Below are 22,803 nucleotides of genomic sequence, written 5' to 3' on the forward strand. Positions count from 1 at the left end.
GCATAATTCAAGCGCATGCAATCCTATCAGTTTGTATGCATAACTTCCATTGCTTTACACTAACGTTATGTGTTCTCCTTCCTTCACTTATATTCCATGTAGTCCTATGTGTTTCTATTTCTGTGGCAAGAAATAGAAAATCAAACTCCACGTTAGTGAAAGAATAGGTTATCAAAATGGTATAATCTCTTCTGCTATGAGTTACTTAGGAAAAAACATTATACGAGCCATGTTCAAAATTTGTCTACATTAATGCCCACAACTCATCGACACCTTCCTCTCTGGACTATAGTCAAGCGTGATTGGATTTGGCCATATGACAATTAAAAGTAAATATTGTTTTGAAGACAATACTAGGATCCTTGTGTTACGAAAATCCGTTTATGTATGCATAGGGAATTGGTTGATACTTATAAAGAGAGAGGTAAACATAATGGACGAAGATAAATAAGTAATTTCCATTAAGCCTCTTTATCAGCATTTGTTACCCTGATTATGATTCTATCTCCTTCAAAATTTCTATGTCATTTGGTTATTTCTGTATACAACCACCCATTATGACTCCTAATATTTAAGGATCGACTGACAATAGAAATAAAATATCCATTGAGGATAACTATGCGTTAACCAAACAGGAATTTTTGGAAAAAGATCTTTTTGATCTCTTTTCTAGCTTGCATCTAAGATAGATCAATACTCTTGTATAAAAGGAGCAAACGATGGCAAGCCAAGCCACGTGATGAAACTACGATACTGCCCTATAAAGCTTTGCCTGTCATTTTGTTCTTGTGTGTGTTCCGTTGGCGTAGTTTAGGTATTGCATGTTTTTCCTTCTTCACTCAACTTGTCTTCCTCCGCTGTTCGATCAGGAGCCGGAGAAAAGAATTTCTACGGAATTTCCTCTATCAAATGGTACACTTTGTTCCAGATTTTACTGTCCTCTGCCACTCGATTGGGATTCTCCGGAAGTTTTTCAATCAAATGGTACTCTTTGTTCCGAATTTTACTGAGATTGTGTACTGCCTCGGCCGATCGGTCGCGAGTAAGAGAGGTATGCTTGGTTCTCCTTAATTTACTCAACAAATTGTACTTTATCAGCTTCAAAACACTATTGTTGCACCAGCTAGAGCTGTTTCTCCACAGATTAGAGGCACCCCACATGTTCTTGACAGGTATCATTTCATCCCTCTGTTCGATTCTATCGTTCAATATTCTGGTTATGCTTTTCGCTTATTCTGAGATTTCAATAGTTTTGTGGTCACGATTGATGTGGGTTCCATTCCTTTTTTCTTGCATATTCACTAATTTTTGGAGCTGTTAGTTGAGCTTGAAAGATTGCCCCCTTCGTGCAGGTACTTCCCATATGTAGCAGACTCTTGAACCAAGGTTAGTTTTTGGTTTCCCCTTTATCTGGGTATCCTCATTTTTGAAGTTTGAACTTCCAATCGAACATACTTTTGCAGTTTTGTAGTAGCATTTGGGGTACTTATTTAGCTATATAGATGTATAATGGGAGTCAACTCTTTCGTGTTCGATTACTCAACTAGAACTCAAGGTATTTTTTCTATCTCTCTCTCTCTCACAGCATGCTGTATACTGTATGGTGTTGTACACTGCAAACAACATTTTTTCTGGTGTAGTTAATACGGGTGGTTGTTAGTCAAACTAAAACATCAGAGCTTACAATAGGAGATTCAATTGATCTATAGTGTTTTTTTGTGTGTGGACAAAATCAGAATTAATCTAAAGATATGACACTGCAATCTAGATATGCCACTGCAAACATTATGGACTCTCTCTCTCTCTCCCCCCATGGGACTAGGGTTGGAGCATCATGGACTCTTAGTTTTCCTGTTTTGAGCTCTATCTCCTCTTAGTCCCATGGGGGAATATAGTAAGGGAATATATGCCACTGCAATCTAGTAAGGTAATTTTTCGTTAGTTTTCAGTTTCTACGATTTGTGCGTTATATGGTAATATAGTTGTACGTTTGCATTAGAATTGCCGCTTTAAATGATGCATGTATTCCATTTATGGTGTCCCTAGGATCTTTAAATCACACAATGCTCTAGATTTTACATGTCAATAAGGCAGCTACATAGGTTCAGAAAAGCTGTATTTTTTTTAGTAAAAAGAGTTTTAAGCATCAGTAATAGAAGTAACAGAAGCCACATAAACAACCACCTATGAAGCATCGACACCTCTAGAGGTCGAAGTATCGCAGTGTCGGATACGGGAACACGTACAGGACACACCATGTGGCGTGTCCCATAATTTAGTTTAAATTTTTTACGGGGACACGGCTGGGGACAAACTGCAATTTTCTTAAAATTTTTGGGGGCCAAACTATAATTTTTTTAAAATTTGGGGGTCAAACTGTATTTTAAAAAAAAATTTGATGCCAAATTGTAATTTTTTTTAAAAATTTCTGGTTGTCAAACTAAAATTATATATTTATATAAATAAATAAATATACACGTGGCGTGTCTCCCGTCGTGTCCGTGTCCTTATTTTTTTAGAATTCCTGTGTCCCTGTGTCCGTATCTGTGTCTGTGCATCATAGACAGCCACTGAGGTGTGAAGAAAGGAAAAAGAGTAAGGTAGAGAGAATGAAAGGAAAGAAAATGGAAGATGAGACAGAAAATATAGTAATTATCGTGGGTAGGCACTAGGCAGTAATTATGTTTTCCTTTTTCATGTACCCTAATAGATTTTTCCGTGTTATCTTTCTTGTTCATTTTATCTTATAGATAGTAAGGGATACAGATTTGCCTATGTTGGACTTCCTTTGTCATCTTGTATGTGTGTGCACCAGCTGAACACTTTGATTGTCATTTGGAGTTTAATAGTTAAAATCAACTGAAGGATGATGACAACTATGCTCCTTACAGACTCGATTTTCCAATGCTCAAGATAAGTATCAGTGAATCCTCTATCTAATTTTCTCTATGTTTTCTTTCACATGATTTACATTCGATTGTCTTTTGATAAAAGCCACTGCATGCAATGTACCATTGGAGTTACTCGCTTAAAATCGATGATTACTGAACTACTGTGAACGTATAAGGATACGACTTAGTATAAAATGCTTTGGAATATGTTGCTTTCCTCATTTTCTTGGTGAGTGATTTTAAAGAATTGGTGTCGAAGCCGTAACACTATTGTGTTTGTCTGTTTCCGTGAATAATTGTATTGCTTGGTATGTCTGAGATGATTTTAAGGCGATAAGAGCATAACATGATTTCAAACAGGCTGATATTTTTTGTTGCCCTTGGAGAGAGACAAGAACAAAGAGTTATTAGTATAAAAAACTCCATTTTCTGCTTAATTACTTTCTGAAGAAAAATATTGTAGACAAGGCTCATTTACTTGGCATTCACTCTAAATTCCATGAATAATTCAGGATCCGAACACATCGTAGAAGCTCAAGTTCCGTATAGGGTCATATACTAATGAGTAATGAGTGATTTCAAAAAGTGGTATTTATTCTCCAAGAAATACTTTTTTAGGCTGTGGGTCTCACTAGTATTGGATACATATATCTGCTCTGCTGGTATTTGATTGGGATCTAGAAATTTGCTTATGTCATTTATATTTCTTCGTACTCTTGGCAAATATTCTGTATCTTGTGATGGTATGTACATTATACACATATGCATAAATGCTGTTTTGATTGCCAGAAGATGATTCCAAATGGATGCTACTTGGTCACTCTGAGTATTTCCCCGAAGGTATTCAACTCAAAGTCTCATTTGGGCGCATATGGTGGCATCCTTCCTCTGCCTTCCCGTGTTTCATATTAAAGCATGAGAAGTTCATGGAAACCCTTTCAAGGGCTGACATTGTAGTCTTCCATCGGTATGTAGACATGGTTGTCAAGTTGATGCTCTCGAGTTTGTTTTATTTAGGTTGCATTTTTTGAAATTAGATCTTGGATTTATGTAATTGGAGTGATTTTTTTGGTTAAAAAGCTTAGTTTCTTGTACCCAGATTATATGATGTTAGGTGAAGGAATATACGGCTTTGGTTCCCGCTAAGTGATATTTTTCGATGTGGTCATTTTTCTTCAAAATCTTAGTTGATCAAGGCTTGGAATTATTTTGGTATGGGCTTCTTTCAGCATACATTATCCAGCAATTGGAGTGATTTTTTCGGGTAAAATGCTTAGTTTCTTGTACCCAGATTATATGATGTTAGGTGAAGGAATATACAGCTTTGGTTCCCGCTAAGTGATATTTTTTCGATGTGGTCATTTTTCTTCAAAATCTTAGTTTATAAAGGCTTGGAATTATTTTGGCATGGGCTTCTTTCAGCCTACATTATCCAGCAATGCATATATATAGGAGGCATGTAATAATGTAGTACTGCATATATATAGGAGGCATATGTTATGGTAGATTGAAGTCGTCAGAGAGTGTTAAGGCCGCGGACAAAAGTATTTCCTTCACATTGATGCTCTAGGATTATATATCCTCATTGGGATGGGTCCCATAATGTGTAGTACATAACCATTAAGACATTTGTCATAAGCTTCGACTGTGTGACATACCTATTGAATTTATGGACCTGTGTTCAAACTAGAACCTGATGATCCAAGCCCATACCTGCATGCTATATTGACACCAGGTATGCAAAAGATACATTACAGCGGAAACTATAAGTCTGTGCTACCTTAGTTGTTCTTCTATAAACCATTAGGCTTCGTATACCACCATGGAGGAGTTCAAACCTACTCTTATAGTCATACCCACAAGGACATAGTTTTGGGCTTATAATATGTCCGTATCTTAATAAGAATCCAAGGGACAGTGCAGTGCTATTATCATTTTGGCAAGTGCTAGTTATTTTCATCTACTTTGACATTGTTTCTACCAGGTGAAATAGCAAATTTAGTCCAACTACCAGAAGGAAGGAGTGGGTGTCAAGAATCGGGCAAACTCTGCAATGAGAAAACGTGCTTATCATGCAATAGTATGAGAGAAGCAAATGCACACACAGTTAGAGGGACAATCTTGGTGAGGAATACAAGAAACATGCAATAGTACTTGAAAGTTGCATGCAAGGCCAGATGTGCTGATTACTAATATTGATCTCATGTGCAAATTCCATGTAGAACAACAATGAGGGGGATCTTTCCACTAAATGGCAACCAGAATCCACTATCCTCGATAACAGACTATCTTGCTCTTTATTTGATGCGGATTTCGTGGTGTTTTCAGAAAAAAGGAAAAGAAAAGAAAGGGATTTAATCTGAATTCGCGAAAACTGGAGTTTTAGGTTTCACCACTGCAGCCAGATTGTGGTCGCCAGCACCCTTCCAGCATTATATGGCAAACTGTAATATCTGAGATGCTTTATTTGTTTCTAAAATAAGTTCCACCTATTTGAATTAGAATTTAGAATACTTAACTTCACTTGCCTAAAGCACCTATTATTATAGTAAATATGTTGGTGATTGTAAGTAGGCATGTACTCATGTAAGTTCTTGATTTTCCATTTTCATATTAACTTGCAACCTCGTGTGATTATATGCAGATTTGGGTACCCACAAATCCTGGAGGGGCTGAGAGGCTTGCCCCAGGCATCATTGAATCTGAGCAGATTTCTATCTCCGCAGCTTGTGGGGTCTGCCTAATGAGGTATGCACCTTCTACCATAGAACCAACTGAGAGGTTTACCATAAATTTGATTTATTGATTTTTCCCTTTTGGTGGTGGCCTGGTGGGTGATAAATCTTTGACGATCTTCTCTCTCTCCATTGGGGAAAGAGAAAAAGGAAAACAAGAAGAAATACAAAAAAAATGTCCTAAAAATGGCTAAAAATTGTATCTTCTGTGTTGTCACCGTAGCAGATACATGGAAGTTAAAATATTTTGTAGGTCACTGAATACAAAGAAAAATGAGTTATAGAAGCAAGAGTGGCAGGAAAAAGTTTTTTTTTTCTTCATAAAACAGGAGCTCTAGGCTCTAGGATAAGAGTGATGTGGAAAATAAAGACCAACATTCAACTTGTTTTGGGTCTTCATAACATGGATGGCTGCCAGAAATTTCCAGTTCTTAACACAAAATGCTGCGGATGACTGCACTCTCATGATTAGTGAATGATTTTGTTATTTTGAATTAAGTTAACTAAGTGGTTTAGTAATGATTACTTAGTTGTCAAACCAAAGTATCTCATAGCCTTCACTGTGGGTTATGATCAAAAGAAGAATATTGATGTGGTAGTCAAATTGGTTGGGCTGATCTCTCTCTCTCTTCGTGATGCCCTCCAACTTAACATGGAACATGGTTTTACAGTTATTACAGAACTTCACCATTTTGCTGTTCCATTATGATGGTCGGACAAGTGAGTGGGATGAATTTGAGTGGTTAAAGTGGGCTATCCATATAAGTGTCTGGAAACATACTAAATGGTAAATCTGTTATGCCTATTTTTGCCTCATAACGTCTTTAGATAGGCTGCAGTGGCTTTTTATTGAAGCATATTTGTTTAACAAATTTTTACCTAATTTTATCTAAACTCGCTGAAATTTGTACAAGGTGGTATGCCAAAAATTTTCTGCATCCTAGGATCATGGCAACCTGCGATTATGTTTTTATTTGGGATGAAGACATCGGGGTTGAGCATTTTGATCCAGAGGAGTGATTGAAAATTTCTGTATCTTTTTGAATGAAGATGTTTAAATGGACTGGGTTTATTAATGTTATCAATTAAATGCAGATATATTAAATTGGTGAGGAAGCATGGATTAGAAATTTCTCAGCTTGGTTTTTGGAGCCAAATGGTGGTTTTACATGGCAGATGACCAACAAGAGGGATGACAGTGAAGTTCACAAGTGAGAAGATCTGCATTTATTGTTGCTTCGTCAGATAAACTTTACTATTGCTAGATACTCTTTTGAATTTTTTATTTTAAAAAGTTTGTCCTCCAGAGGAACCGAAGAGAGACGGTGCACTGATCCACACTTGCCACCATGTACAACGTATGTATTCAGTTTACATCTATTTTATATGTCCAAACTCGTTTTTGGGTTTCCACATAACTTCTTCATATGGTAAATTGTCTTTCTGATTATCTTTTGTTGAAAATTCACAGATTTGTTGAAATCATGGCACCTGTGTTTTCTTGAGACGCATGGCTCTGTGTTTGGCATACGGTACAATACATTTTCTTCACATTCTTCATGTTCTCCTATTGCTCCCCACCCTTCAAGCTGTCTTTGGTAAGTATTAAATCCTTATCTTGTAGGGCAGAAGGACTTGGTCCATGGCTGGGTTCTTGATTTTGCTCTTCGAAAAGGCGTAGACGTCAGTTATCACCTTGTGCTGTCTCTATTCATATGTTTGTCTAGCCTATAATTATAATGGGAAAAAGGTAACCACTGCTCAATGGGCGTTGGATAGCCTCAATATATGGGTTATACATAACCCAAGACACTATAGGCTTATAATACATATAATCTTTTACACGTAAATACATATAATCTTTTAATAGTACTATAGGCTTATAATAGTACTATCTCTCTAACAAGGGAGCTCATTTTTATGTGTATGTGTCAGTTGCTAATTGGTTGAGACAAACATAAATCCAAGGGCTGATATTGAATCTAGAAATCCATCTGTCATTTACAACAGATTCAACGATGGTTATTTGAATCTCTCTCTCTCTCTCTCACACACACACAAACAAACGCTCATTCCGTCATATTCTTCTTTGGTGAGAGCTACCAGATAAGTTCTTCCTCTGACTTTTACATTAACAATTGTCTCAAGCAATGTGAAACCCATCTTTGAACCGAAAAGAATTTCTGAAATTAAAAAGAGTTTCTGGATCTGATTGCAATTTAATGGTTACAGACTTCGGAGTGACATTAATGGTTCTGTTAATTTCTGAAACCCATCTTTGAACCATTAATTTATGAAATTAATGGTTTTGTTCTGATTACAGATTTTGGAGTGAAGATTGCAGTTGTGAAGAGAGTTTTGGCCTAAATCTAGCTTTGCCTCTGTGATATTCTCAGGTAACTGCTCTCTCTCTCTCTCTCTCTCTCTCTCTCTCTCTCTCTATGGGGTGCCTATTCACTAGAGTTGTTTTAGTTTATACTTCCTTTGTTTTCCTGCATTCCAATTGTTCAATGGAAGTAATCCTCAGTGAAAGTTTTCCTCAGAAAGTTGTACTGCATTTATGTTTACGTTTGCTTCAACATGAAACAAGAAATTTTGAATTTAGCTCACAAAAAGGCATCTAGAACTCAAAAATTTTAAAGAGTGAGACTTTCAAATAGAAGGGTCAAAACCGATTAGCATGTACCATACACCTTATTGTAGTACACATGCTTTAGCGAATTCGATTTTTAGCTACATAAGTTGCAAACAAAATGCTTTAGCATTTCCTCTTTTCTGCGTTTCTAAAGAAGTGGATCTCACACCCTCATCAGTTCCCCTCTCAAGCAATCCCTCTCTGGCACTCAATCTTTGTTTTTCTAGCTCAGGCTCAGGACAAGAAATGTTTCCGTTCCTTTTTCTGTGGTTTAGGTAATGCTAATTTTCAGAAAACGATGGATGGGTGATCCCGAGGCAGAAGCTTCCAGCTCCAAATTTTGTTGGAGCTCTGTTGGAAAAGGTGATCAAACTTTGTTTTGAGGGCTAATCACAAGCTTCACTTTATTTATCTATATATGTTATTTTCATTGGTTCTCAGCTAAAAGTTATTGATGGAACAATATTTTAGTAAAATTTTGATTTGAAGTGGTATCAAAGATTTAAGATTTTATTCCTCTGTTTTGTTTTCTCAAATCTCCTTTCCTACATTGTTGTTAGGACTATGGCATAACAATAGATGAAATATACTTCTTTCTTTATTTTATGTTTAACATTAGAATTTATTTTTTTGTTTTACTCCATTTGGTAAAATATCTAACAACTGGTGAGCAAGATGAGTGTAGCGCAAATTAGAATGTTGAGGTAGATGTGTGGTAAGACTAGACGAGATAAGATTCGAAATGAAACTGTTGAAACTGTTCGTGAGATGGTAGGTGTAGCACCTATAGAAGAGAAGTTGAGGGAAAATAAGCTAAGGTGGTTTGGGCATGTCTACTGTATACCAGGAGATGCAGTAGTTAAGAGAGCGGATATGATAGCTTTGAGTAGCAATGCTACGGGGAGGGGTAGACCTAAATTGACATTAGATGCTGTGGTGCACAAAGATATGAGTATAATGGGTTTGTGTGAACAAGCGGGCCCTTGACAGAGCTCAACGGAGGAAAAGGATTCATGTAGCCAACCCCAAGTGATTGGGACATAAAGCTTGGTTTGGTTTGGTAAAATATCTCATCTCTTCATGGATTGTTGTTTTGCATCTTCATTTAAGTTTTTCTGATGCTCTCTGTCTTTGTTTCTTAGGGGCAAGTTCTTTATAATTTTGCATTTGGTTACTTTAGTGATCAAACGTTGTGATCATAAGTAATTTGTTGGTTATGTGCCTTTCTGTGGCCATCTTTTTAGAGGCACGTGTAACTCATTCCTTATGAAGTGAACCTATTGCATTTCTATTATGAGTAGGTCATGCGATTCTATTGCCTGTTGCATTTCTATTATGAGTAGGTCATGCGATTCTATTGCCTGTTCAAAATGGTTGCTTTTAATTTACTTTGTTTTTTAGAGACATGTGTAACTCATTCCTTTTGAAGTGAACCTAAAGCATTGCTACTATGAGTAGGTCATGCGATTCCATTGCTTGTTCAAAATGTTTGCTACTGTGGTGATTGGTTGTGCGGGATGATATAATTCAAGTGGTCATTGCCTGTCCATTATGTATAAGTTTGTGGTAAATAGTGACGTGACAATTTGATATAGGATAGTGGCTTCATTAAACATTAAGTTCCTATGCAGGTGAGGTAGGAAAAATGGACAACTTGGTTGCTTGAACCCTCTACGGTGGGCAATATCCTTCATGATGGAGTACAGGTGGAGTTATTTGATATGGACAGAATATTAAGCGCAACTCAAATTCAAGGTGAATAAAAGTTCTCCAACGTGAATCTGATGCTTTTGTATAAAGTTAATTTTTTATTGCTTCGATTGTTTGAATGTTGGCTTCAAAAGAGGAGACTCGAGAGGGCTAGGATGTGTAGTGCGGAATTAGGCTGCAAATGGTAACGGGTTTGGGCAATTCACAAGGGTTTAGAATTGGGGGATGTTGGAAGGAGTCGAATTGGATATAGCGTGCTAGAAAATGAAGTTATGCAGCATGGATGTGATATGTGACTTTTTTTTCTTCCGCATTCACCTGCAATGCATGGCTTTTTAAACATTGATTTACCTATATGGGGTAAAGGTGGAAATCAGGTAGACTAAGTTGGTATTTTCTTGGTGCAAGGAAGCGCAAGGGGAAGAGGCATTTTGATGATGTATGGCTTTTTCTCGGTGCAAGGAAGAAATATGGTTTTTTCTCGGTGCAATGTATGGCTTTTTTTTCTTCCACGTTCACCTGCCTCAATGATCAAAGTGGTTGTTGATGACGCTGTGAGTACTTATCATCATCATTCACCTGCCACTAATTTTCGGAGCTGTTGATTAAGCATCAAAAGATTGCCCCCCTTCGTGCAGGTACTTCCCGTATGTAGCAAACTCTTGAACCAAGGTTAGTTTTTGATTTCCCCCTTTTCTGAGTTTAGGATCTAGGTTTTCTGTATCTGTATTGGGTTTACATTGCATTACTGGGTACTGTACTCTTTGATTGTGTGCCAAAGTACAACTTAGATCCCACTGGATTGGTTTTAACTTCATGAACATGGTTTATACATGAAAGATATGTGTGTAGAGCATTGGCTCAATTGGATGCACATTTGATTTGACTTTTTTGCTTTCTATGTGAAGTTTGAACTTCCAATTGAACATACTTTTGCAGTTTTGCCGTAGCATCTGAGGTACTTATTTAGCTAGATGTATAATGGGAGTCAGCTTTTTCGTGTTCAAATACAATTCGATTACTCAACTAGACTCTCTCTCCGCATGTTGTATACTGTATGGTGTTGTACACTGCAAACAATGTTTTTTCTGGTGTAGTTAATATGGGTGGTTGTTAATCAAATTAAAAAATCAGAGCTTACAATATGAGATTCAATTGATCTGTAGTGTTTTTTGTGTGTGGACAAAATCAAAATTAATTTAAAGATCAGACAATTCAGAACATTATGGGCTCTCTCTCTCGCTCCCTCTCCATGGGACTAGGGTTAGAGCATCATGGACTCTTAGTTTTCCTTTTTTGAGCTCTATCTCCTTGTCCTCGTTGCTAACTTCTCCCTACAGAGCTTGCAATCAGCTACCTCAGTGGTAATTTCCCTTGCTACTTTTGGTTCAGTGTCATATCTAGATTGAGTAATTTGCTCTGGCTTTTTTGGGTTGGTTAGGGCTACAACAATGAAGATGGTTGTTTTGTTCTCTTTTGTGGTTTTCTATGCTGGAGAGGTAATTTTCCATTGGTTTCCAGTTTCTATGATTTGTGCGTTATATGGTAATATAGTTGTACGTTTGCTTTAGAATTGCCGCTTTAAATGATGCATGTATTCCATTTATGGTGTCCCTATGATCTTTAAATCACACAATGCACTGGATTTTACAACATGTCAAATAAGGCAGCTACATAGGTTCAGAAAAGCTGTATTTTTATTTTTAGTAAAAAGAGTTTTAAGCATCAGTAATAGAAGTAAAATAAGCCACATAAACAACCACTAAGGTGTGAAGAAAGGAAAAGAGCAAGGTAGAGGGAAAAGGAGGAAAATGAAAGGAAAGAAAAGGGAAGATAAGACAGAAAATATAGTAATTGGTGGGACAACTAATTTTGTTAAAGTAATCGTGGGTAGGCACTAGAAAGTAATTATGTTTTTCCTTTTTCATGTACCCTAATAGATTTTTCCATGTTGTCTTTCTTGTTCATTATATCTTTTATACACACACACACACACACACACACACACATACGAACATACAGTCAGTATTCCATGGGGGGGTCCTCATTTTAGTTAAAATGCAGATCTCATTTTTTATATTTTCCGATCGAATTTCGATGATCTGAGCCGTTCAATGTGATTTGAGCAATTTTTATTTGAACCGCTCGATAAAAAACAAACAAAAACTGCTTGGATGAAGCCCTTCCCGATCTTTTTTTTTGGGATAATTTCTCGCAGGTACCCTTAAAATCATGTTCTGAACACATTGAGCGGCTCGGATCATCAAAATTTGATCGGAAAATAGAGGTTCACATTTTATTAAAATGAGGTGGTACTTATGGGATATATATATATATATATATATATATATATATATATATATATATATATATATAGTATATAGTATATCGGCATTTAAATCTTGTATGTTCCCTTCCCCGTTTATATGGTCACCTATATTCTATATCATTTCGTAAATCATATTGTGACAATACAGAATCTTCAGCCAATCCTCCACACTATCCTACCAGCCCTGCGAAGTCTCGAGTTAATATTCTTTTAGGTGATTTTGGTTGCTCTTGCGCTACATTTAGTTCCTAGTAAACCATCTAATTGCAACCATGGCAGCAAACTAGGACTTAGCTATTAAAATTCATTGTCCAACCTTTTGTGTCTCTATACGTGAAACTAATCTTGTATGGTTCAGATACTTCCTAAAAGTTTAACTACTAATATTGTAGAGTGCAATCTTGAATTTGTTGAAATCTTTGGAATAAATGCATAAGGTAAAGGGTTTTGAATTATGGATTGGTATAGCCTTTCAATTCATAAACTATTGGGTAACTTACTTTATAGATCTAAGTCCAAATAGATGGGATATTGCCTCCATATATAAGTTTCTGTTTCGCCTATTGAATGCTCCATTGAGTGACTTTTCCAACGTATCCTTACTAGTAGAAAGGTTGGCCGAACTCCGTTTTTGTTGCGTGACCTATCAATTCGGAAAAAGAAAAGAAAAGAAAAGAAAGAGAAACCTACTTCCCAATGGTTTAAGTGTTATCATTAGAGTTACGTTATTCACTCACATATGATCAGAACAGTATTCAATGGTTATGAATTAAAATCTCAATTTCTGAAAATTCTTGTATCTAGTCACTTTGAGTCATTTTTGAAGCATTAAATTACATTATCTAGTCTTCTTGTTGTAATGGTTGCATTTGGTTCCATAGCAGGGGTAGAGATTAGGAATTTGGAGGGGATGTTGGACATGGTTATATTGCATGATGTCGTTGGTTGAGCATGAACTATACTAAGTATGGTGTCATTTTGTATTCTAGGTTTGCGGAGGATGTGTCTCCACCTTAAGTTTCAAAAGGGGGAGGCTTTCTGCTTATGTTCCTTTTAGTTTTGTGCATGTTGTGATATACTTGTGGAGTGGAGATTATAAAATATGAACTCGTTTGGATATACAACACATCCTATATAGTTTTCTTTTGTTTATGTACTTTGAAAGCTGAATGTAATCTTCTTAGTTTTGTAATTGTGGAGAGAACCTTAACATGATTAATACTTAAAATCTTCATTTAGACAGATTATGCTAATCCTTATATATATATCAATCCCCTTCTTTTGAGGGCTTCCTTAACAAGTTAAGGACCTCATGAGTTTGACATTGTTTCCAATCAAATTTTAATGATCTGAACCGTTCAATGTGTTTAAAACATGATTTTAAGGGTACACCCGAGAAATCGTCAAAAAATATGATCGGGAAGAGCTTGATCTGATCAGTTTTTCATAAAAATGTCAAGCCCTTCCCGGTCATTTTTTTCCGATTTCATGCATATACCTTTAAAATCACGTTTTAAACACATTGAGCGGCTTGGATCATCGAAATTCGATCAGAAAAGGGGAGGTCCTTTACTTGGCAAGTTAAGGAAGCCCTTAGGAGAAGCTTGGTGTATACATATAGATGGATTGATAGTAGGGGATACAAATTTGCCTTTGTCATCTTGTATATGTGTGCACCAGCTGAACACTTTGATTGTCTTGGAAAATGGGAGGTCCTTTACTTAGCAAGTTAAGGAAGCCCTTAGGAGAAGCTTGGTGTATGCATATAGATGGATAGATAGTAGGGGATACAGATTTGCCTTTGTCATCTTGTATGTGTGTGCACCAGCTGAACAATTTGATTGTCCTTTGGAGTTTAATAGTTAAAATCAACTGAAGGATGATGACGACTATGCTCCTTACAGACTTGATTTTCCAATGCTCAAGATAAGTATTAGTAAAGAAGTTGGTAAAAACGTCTGTATGAAATGCCATGTACATAAGCAAATCATTTTCGCTTGGTTTAAATTTACTGGAGTTGCTTATCATTAGTACTTGAATTATTGTATCTCAGGTCAGGCACGGGCATATTTGCATATGCCATGTACGTATGCAATTTTTTTGGGGGTTGCTTTGTAAGTTCTTTGATAGAATCTGAAAGTGGGAGTTCAACTATCTATTGTTTGATTTTCTTTTGTGTGTGTGTGTTCTTTGTTGTAATCTGAAATTGTTCACTTGGAAGTCTGTTGCATATTGGATACCCTTTTTGTATGTTCTTGGGTGGAATTGAACTAAATCTATTCATACCTTCGCTTTTATTTTACTACACCTATCAAATGCTTTCAATTGAGGTTTCGAAATGCCTAATTCTACACTTAAGCCTTTTTGCCCAATTAGGAGTCCCCTGTCTTTTTACCCAACTAGAGTACATAACTTCACCTGCTATCGTAACACTTAATTGCTTGATTACGCCAACTATCCTTTGCATAAGCTCATTGAGCACACCAATGGTAGCGCACAAAGTTGTCCGAAGTTTGAGTAACTCTCGGTTGGGACCAAACTCTCGGTTGGTGGTCCCAATCAGATATCTCTCTCTCTCTCTCTCTCTCTCTCTCTCTCTCTCTCTCTCTCTCTCAACAAAGACATCGAAAAGTTGAACTGAAAAATGGATTGATCCTCCTCCAAATCCCGATGAGTTTCTCTCTCTCTCTCATCCCCAACCATGAGCTCTTTTTTGCTCTCTCGAATTTCTGTAGTGCCAGGCCCATTGCTGACTAATCCAACCACACCACCGCCAACCCACTTCCGGTAAACCTACACCATGCCGTTACCCAGAAGGAACCTGTTATGTTCTTTTTTGTTTCTAGGGCTTTGAGTTCTGATAAACCTACACATTGCCTCTATTGTTTGATTTCTACTGTTTAGTAGAGGCTCATATCTAGACTGTTGAATATAATGTAGGAAGAAACATGAAATTTGCTACATATGAGGTTTTCTTTTTAAACTTACGGTCGATTTCTTTGTTTATTGTGTGGTGCAGATGTCTTATTTCTTAAACTGAGGTATGGTGCTAGCCCTTAGCACCATGGTTGGGGATGAATAAAGTGACAAACCATTTGAAGAAAACGCTTAGTAGGTGTTTGACAGAATGCCCTTAGGTGAGTATTATTTTCGTTTAGTTAAGGTTTGTATTTTTTGTCCATTGTGTTTTCATTCTCATTCTAGCTTTTGGTTCTCAATTAGGATTTCCATTTCTGTAAGTAGAAGTTGCCAAATTGAGTTTTTTAAGTGGAGTGATTTACTGAGTTTTGCCATTGATTGATCAGAAGTTGTTAATGGAGTGTTATTGCATGGTTATGGTTCCTGTTTTCTTTTCGTTTCAAGTGCTCTCTGCAGTTTTCAAATTTGACTTGGAGCCAGTAAATACAAAAAAGGTAATCAAATTCCTAGCAAGTGCTTGGTGTGGAAAAGACAGTATCTCAACAAGAGATAATCCTGGAGATGAGGCGAGAATTGATTTCCCATGGCAAAAAACTTCAAGTTTCCATGTGATTTTTGATCCGATTTTTTCTACTTTACTAACCTTCATGCATTACATATAGGAGGCAAAAGAAAAGTTCCAGCAATTGCAGAAGGTGATATCAATTCTTGGTGATGAGGAGAAAAGGGTACTCTATGATCAAACAGGTTCTGTTGATGATGCTGTGAGTACTTATCATCATCATTTTCTGCTGCTTTTTTGTTGGTCAAGAGGTAGCTATCTCATTTCTTCCTTTCCTGAATTGCAGGACCTTGCAAGAGTTTTTCCGAACTATGTATAGAAAGTTATTTCTTACAATCGTCTCTTTTTTAACTGCAGGTTATGATAACTTGATTGCTTGATGTGGACAGAATATGGCAGGAGTACATGTAGAGTTCGATTGCTTGATATTAAGGGCAACTCAAATTCAAGGTTAATTTTATTGCTTCGATTGTTTTAGTACAAACCAAACCAAACCAAGCCTTAAGTCCCAATCAATTGGGGTTGGCTACATGAATCATTTTTCTCCATTGAGCTCTGTCAAGGGCCACTTGTTCACTCAAACCTATTAGACTCATATCTTTGCGCACAACAGCATCTAATATCAATTTAGGTTTTTCCCTCCCCATAGCGTTACTACCTAAAGCTATCTTATCCGCTCTTTTAACTATTGCATTTCCAGGTGTACGGTAGACATACTCAAACCACCTTAGCCTATTTTCTCTCAACTTCTTCTCTATAGGTGCTACACCTATCATCTCACCAACCGTTTCATATCTAATCATGTACAAAGTTAATTTTTTCGATTGTTTGATTGATGGCTTCAAAAGGGGAGACTGGAGAGGGCTAGGATGTGTAATGCGGGATTAGACTGCAAATGGTAACGGGTTTGGGCAATTCACAAGGGTTTAGAATTGGGGGTTGTTGGGAGAAGTCAAGTTGGGTATAACATGCTAGAAACTGAAGTTATGCAACATGAATGTGATGCATGATTTTTTTTCTCTCGCACTAAACTGCAATGCATGGCTTTTTAATCCTTGCATCTAATCCTTTCTTTGCTTGCGGATTTGAAATCACCGGGGTCCTAGCTTCTTGATCTTTCATGCATGTAAGGTGTCCACCAATCTCACCCTCTGTTTTAGTTTTTCCCCCTTTGGCTAGCCTATGATGCACGGATACTGTATTTTAGCCTACGTATCACGTACCGTACGCGTATCAGATATGGATACACTCCAGATACGTGTCCGATACGTTTTTTAGAGTATCTAGTTTTTAACATTAATTTTTGGTATCCCGATGCTTTGTGGATACGTTTGGGATACATTTTTTACGTTTTGGATATGCACGAGGTTAAAATTGTTATTACTTAAAAATTAAAGGGTCAAAACTGCAATTAGGTGTACATATATATTTTGATATGCACTATATGTACATATTCAAGTCGATTACAGTGTAGGACAAGAAAGAAGTCGATCTGGAAGTGTCTCTCATCTCTCGACAAGAGACGTCGATCTGGAAATCAATCTCTCTCTCTCTCTCTCTCTGGATCGTGTATCAGTGTGTGTGCGTGTATATATATACCTATACAGTAAAATCTGAGTTAGGGTTTTTTTTTTATACCTATACCTATCGTCTCTCATCTCTCTCTTGTCTAATTTAGGTTTTTTTTAACCGTAAAATCTGATGGATTCTGCCAGTGCTAGTGCTGGTACTGGTAGTTCTGTTTCCTCATCCTCACAACCTAATTAATGGAATTTTATATTTTTTTGGGGTATAAATTTTATTTTTATATTTAATGTATCCCCAACGTATCGTATCCTATTTTTTGGAAAAATCACATATCCACGTATCTGTATCGTATCCATGCTTCTTAGTTGCTAGCATCTGCTATGTCTTTTTACATTACTGTTTACTGTTTTGAAAATTGGTTGGACTATCTTCAAGCTTTGTGAAAAAAGAAGATTTCTTGCATGAAGGTTGGAATACCATAGAATTCTAATAAGACAATTAGAGGTTTGGATTTTGCAATTAGAGGTTAGAATATGATATTGGGACAAAATAGAAACTTGAAAAAGTATGGGGCTTATAAACCTAGAATGTTCGGGCATACATTTGAATACGGCACTTCCGGAACATGATTAGACTCTGAGTATAGCTTAAAGGTTGTATTACTGAACTTTATCAGTTGATCGTCTTTTGTTAACTATCTTCGATTGATTGGTAAGATAATGTTATCAATTTAGTGGATAGGTGGATGTGGTTGTAGAACTCATTGAATGGGGATAATAATAAAAACTTAAATCATACAATTGATGTTGTGAAGAATTAATCTATCAATAATCTCATTTTCTGTGAACTATTATCAATAGGTGGTCTGTACATTAAACATTGGTGTGCCATGTGCACAAAATTGGTGTAGATAAAGAAATTTTGATTGCAACATCAAGTATGGATATTATAACACAGTGGGGCATCAATAAGAAATTGAGATCTGCTTAGCTCTACATCAATTTCGTATTGATACATTATAATTGTTTGTCCTAGAATATCCTGACTGCAGAAACCTCTTAAGCAGCTACTAAGTCTCCATTCAATTCACAAGCTATGAACGATATCTTCATAAACGCAGGTGTTTTGCTTCAAGAGGAATGTGATCTGAATCTGATCCGCTTTTTTAAGGTAAGCACATTCTATTTTTGGTTTTGGTTTTGGTTTTGATTCAAGGGCTGTGATTTATCTATTTTCAAGAGGAATGCGATCTAACACCACCCTACTTTTGGTTTTTGGTTTTGATCCAAGGGCTGTGATTTATCTATTTTGAATTCAGTGATCCATATTTAGTGGAAGTATGGTGCTCCCAAAACCGTCTGGGAGCACCATGGCCTGAGCCCAACTATAAACAATTTTTCTATGATGCCCCCATTTAATATGGACTATTAGATTAGGTTTTAGGTTAATTTGGGCCTTTGGATCAAAACCACTCCCAAAAAGTAAGGTGGTTTTGCATTTTTTCAGCCAAAAAAAAAAAAAATTCATTATACTTACCGTGAATACCGGCTCTTCTTACCATATTTTATGCTGACACTTACCGCAAAATAAGGCATACTTACCACAACTAAAGGTTTTACTTTAACGTTTTTTTGCCCTTTCTCTCTCTAATTTGTTCTCCAGGTAGCCGGTTTGGGCGTGAAAATGAACTTTGTTGGCGGGAAAATTTACCCTTTTGCATAAAGTTTTTTAATTATTGAAAATTTATAAATTCACACCACTTTTTGTTCTATTCACCCTACTTTTTGTCATTTTTTTAATCATTTGTGTAATAGACTACCAAATATTGGGTGAAAATATAAATATAAGTTAATAACATTTAATTTGTAAACCAATTTTTTTATAACAATTTTTGAAAACTAGGTTCTTAAGCCAAAAAAATTCCTTTATTTTAAATTCATGTTGTTAATATATTAAATTATTTTTAATTAAAAATTATTTTAAAAATATTTTTGTGAAAACAATTATTCATTTATTATTATGAATAACTTACAATTAATGTTGTTAATATATTCTATTAAATTTTTACTTTGTGTATATATGTTTCTTATAACAAATTTTTAAAAATAATAAATATGAACTGTATTATTGTATTAATCTCCTAATTATATTTAAATAATTTATTTGAAATAATTTCTGCAATCAATTAACCTGATATTATAACAATTAGTAGCTATAATTGGCATTAGACTATTTAGTTAGTGGTAGGGTAGCGATTAATCTCTATAATCGACTATAGTAGTCAAAATCATTTGATTGAGAGCTTAATTGATTGATCCTATTCAATAAGTGATGATTGATTATAGTAGTCAAAGTCATTGGCTAATGGTACTAATGATATAGTGATGATTGAGCATTAATATAATTGGCTAAAATAAATTGGTTAATGTAGGTTAATAGTGATCAATGTTATTAGTAGATATAGTAGTTAATAGTAGTCTTGGTCGCGATCAATAAATGATTGATTCAATTGACTAATGTAAGAGTAACCACTAACTATTGATCTGTAATGACTCATTCAATAAATCATTTAGTTTCATTAATCGTTAAGGTATTATGCTTTAATTACAAGTAATAAAAATTAAGTAGAATTAAGTAACATCACATTTATTGTGATAGTTACCTTATTAACTACCCTCATTATGATGCATTAGTTAGGTTACATAAATACGTACCTACTCGTCATTAATGTTATACTTACCACAAAATCAGGTTATCCATATCACACCATTTGATAATTGTTACCATTACAATATTCGGCAGTTACTTAATGGTTTATGTGTACATACCACAGTATATGCTAGTACTTACCTTTTGAAAAGGATTCACTTACTTTTAAACTTGTCCAATAAATGCTTACCTACCCCACATTATGCCATTAAATTCCTCCCTACCTACCTTAAACTTAGAGGTGACAAACGGGCAGGTTGAAACGGGTCGCGGGTCAAATATGGGCGGGTTAAATATAGGTCAAAAAGTAAACGGGTTGAAACGGCTCGGATCGAATATGGGTCAAGCCAAACCTAAACCCGCCCGACCCAACCCGTTTTTCTTTCTTTCTTTCCTTTCTTTTTTTTTTGGTTGTTTTTTGTTTTGTTTTTTTAAAACTAATTCCTCTATATTGAAACTCAGACTTACTAAACAAAAATACCACATCTACGAACCTTTCAGAATCAATAGGAAAAAAGAACCCTAAGTCAAGCCTTAAAAAAAATCCTAAGAGATATCTGAAATCAATTCCAAATCTTCTGCATCATAATCTACTTTCCGAAAGTACGAATCCACTTCCGAGTTCAAGAAGAACAGTTCCTTGAGCAGATCTTCTAGTTGATGTTATTACTTATTCTTGCTCTGAGGAATGAAGTTCTACCTCTTGGTTGAAGGAATGGCGGATTGAAGACTTCTCATCGCCTAGTTATAGGAAGACTACAGCTTGATCCCATTATTTCGAGCTAGTTCTTTGCCTGTAGCTCTGTAGCACGAAATCGTTTTTGGTTTTACTATTAAAATCAATGATGCTTGTATAAGATTATGGTTAGTTTATGTATACAGAGAGAGAGACTTACGAAGAGCCAAAGCCACCGCTTAGGTTTGGATTAAAAAGTCAAGTGACTTTTTTTTTTTTCTCTATTCAATTTTTTTTTTTATTTGCTTGTTTTGCGACAAAGTTTTTACCCCGATTAGTTCGTCTAGAGAATCGAAAAAGTAATTTTTTTTTAGTTTTATCCTAATATTTTTTTTACTAAACATGCCTAGTTTGGGGTTTTCAGTTTTGAACGTAGTTCAATTCGTTTATTTACATTACGTGTCGTATCATATTCATATTCATGTTCGGTTTATTTAGGAACCGAGCTTGAGATAAATGTAGCTCGGCTAGCTCGATCGCGTAGATAAGCCCGTAATCTTATGTATGAGTTTACATATGTCAATTGGGGGAAATTCCAATTTTTTACTGAACATGCCGTTTTCTTGTGTTTTGGATAGAGAGAGAGAGAGAGAGAGAGAGAGAGAGAGAGAGAGAGAGAGAGAGAGAGAGAGAGAGAGAGAGAGAGATTATCTCAATTTGGCACTCAACAGCCACGAGTCTATAAATTCCAGAGTATACGTGAAGCACTTGGGTTGGGTCTTTTAACTCCAACCAATATTGAACCCATTTCTAACCCACCTAAACCCATGTAAATATGGGTTGATATAAGTTCAACCCATATTAACCCATTATACAATGAGCGGATTGGGTTGGGTTAAATGTGGGCGGGTTAAAAAATATGAGTTGAGATTGCCATCTCTACTTAAACTCCTCAAACTTATCCATTTGATTTTTTACTTTTCCACACATATTCCTTCTTGTCTAAAGAAATGAATATTGAAGAACCTCTCTAACTTTCAAGAACAATAAATTGAAGAATTTGACCAAGTAAGTTTATCCACATTATGAAATCTAATTTTAGTTGTGATTCTTAAAAATATTGAACATAATTTGTTTTTTTTAGCAAAAGATCAATGATTATGTTTTTGGTTTGTTTAGATAGAAATAACCATAATGTATATCAACTAGCTACCACGATATATGCAAATACTTACCACGATATATAAAAATAACAATAATTTATATCAATTAGTTACGTTACAAAAATGCGTACATACTCGTCATTAATGTCATACTTATCATAGAATAAGGCTATGTATACCACAATACCTGATAATTATTACCACCATGACATTCAGTTATTACTTAATGATGTGAATATACCACGATTTATGTTAGTACTTATTTTTTGAAAAGGAAAAACCTACTACATATTCAGACTTTAATTTTTTTGCCAACTTCTTAGGTACAACAAGTTTGAGATTTTGAAAAATGGTAAACTAACAAGGTTTGGTTAAAGATATATCTCATGTTCTTGTTCTTTAACTTTATTGCAATTTATCCCCCACCCCCTCCTAGGCTCTATAGTGCATTAGATAATTTCAATATATTTAGACTATTTTACCAACTTCTTAGGTTCAAAACGTCTAGAGTGTTGCTTACCTAACATATATTGTGCCATTAATTACTTATCTTCGTAGCAGCAACGGATGCAGGGATTCTAAGTTTCGAACACAATGAATTTTTTTAGGCAAAAAATCATCCAAGCTATCTCGTTGATACGATAGCTATCTCTATATTCACATCATTAATTTTTTAATCATACTTAATTTTTTTGGAGCACTTAATATGATTAAAAAATTAAGCACTCCAATTTTTAATCCTTTTGAACCTGTACGAAAATCTTATTTTTGATCATTTTATCCTAAATGGTTGTAATTAATTTTTATCTCTAGGACTCTCATAATTAAGTATCTGCACTTTATTTGGGACCATATAAAGCAGAAATTTAATTATGAGAGTTTTAAAGATAAAAATTAATTATGACCTTTTAGGATAAAGTGATCAGAAAAATAAAATTTTCGTACCG

At 35.6% G+C, this 22,803-nt stretch overlaps 1 pseudogene; it reads left to right on the forward strand.

The window, feature by feature from the left end:
• The first annotated feature begins 6,033 nt into the window (after window positions 1–6,033).
• Window positions 6,034–11,591, forward strand: LOC131321108 (uncharacterized; annotated as a pseudogene).
• The last annotated feature ends 11,212 nt before the right edge of the window (window positions 11,592–22,803 follow it).

This window comes from Rhododendron vialii, chromosome 3a (assembly GCF_030253575.1).
Source record: "Rhododendron vialii isolate Sample 1 chromosome 3a, ASM3025357v1".
Taxonomy (NCBI): Eukaryota; Viridiplantae; Streptophyta; class Magnoliopsida; order Ericales; family Ericaceae; genus Rhododendron; species Rhododendron vialii.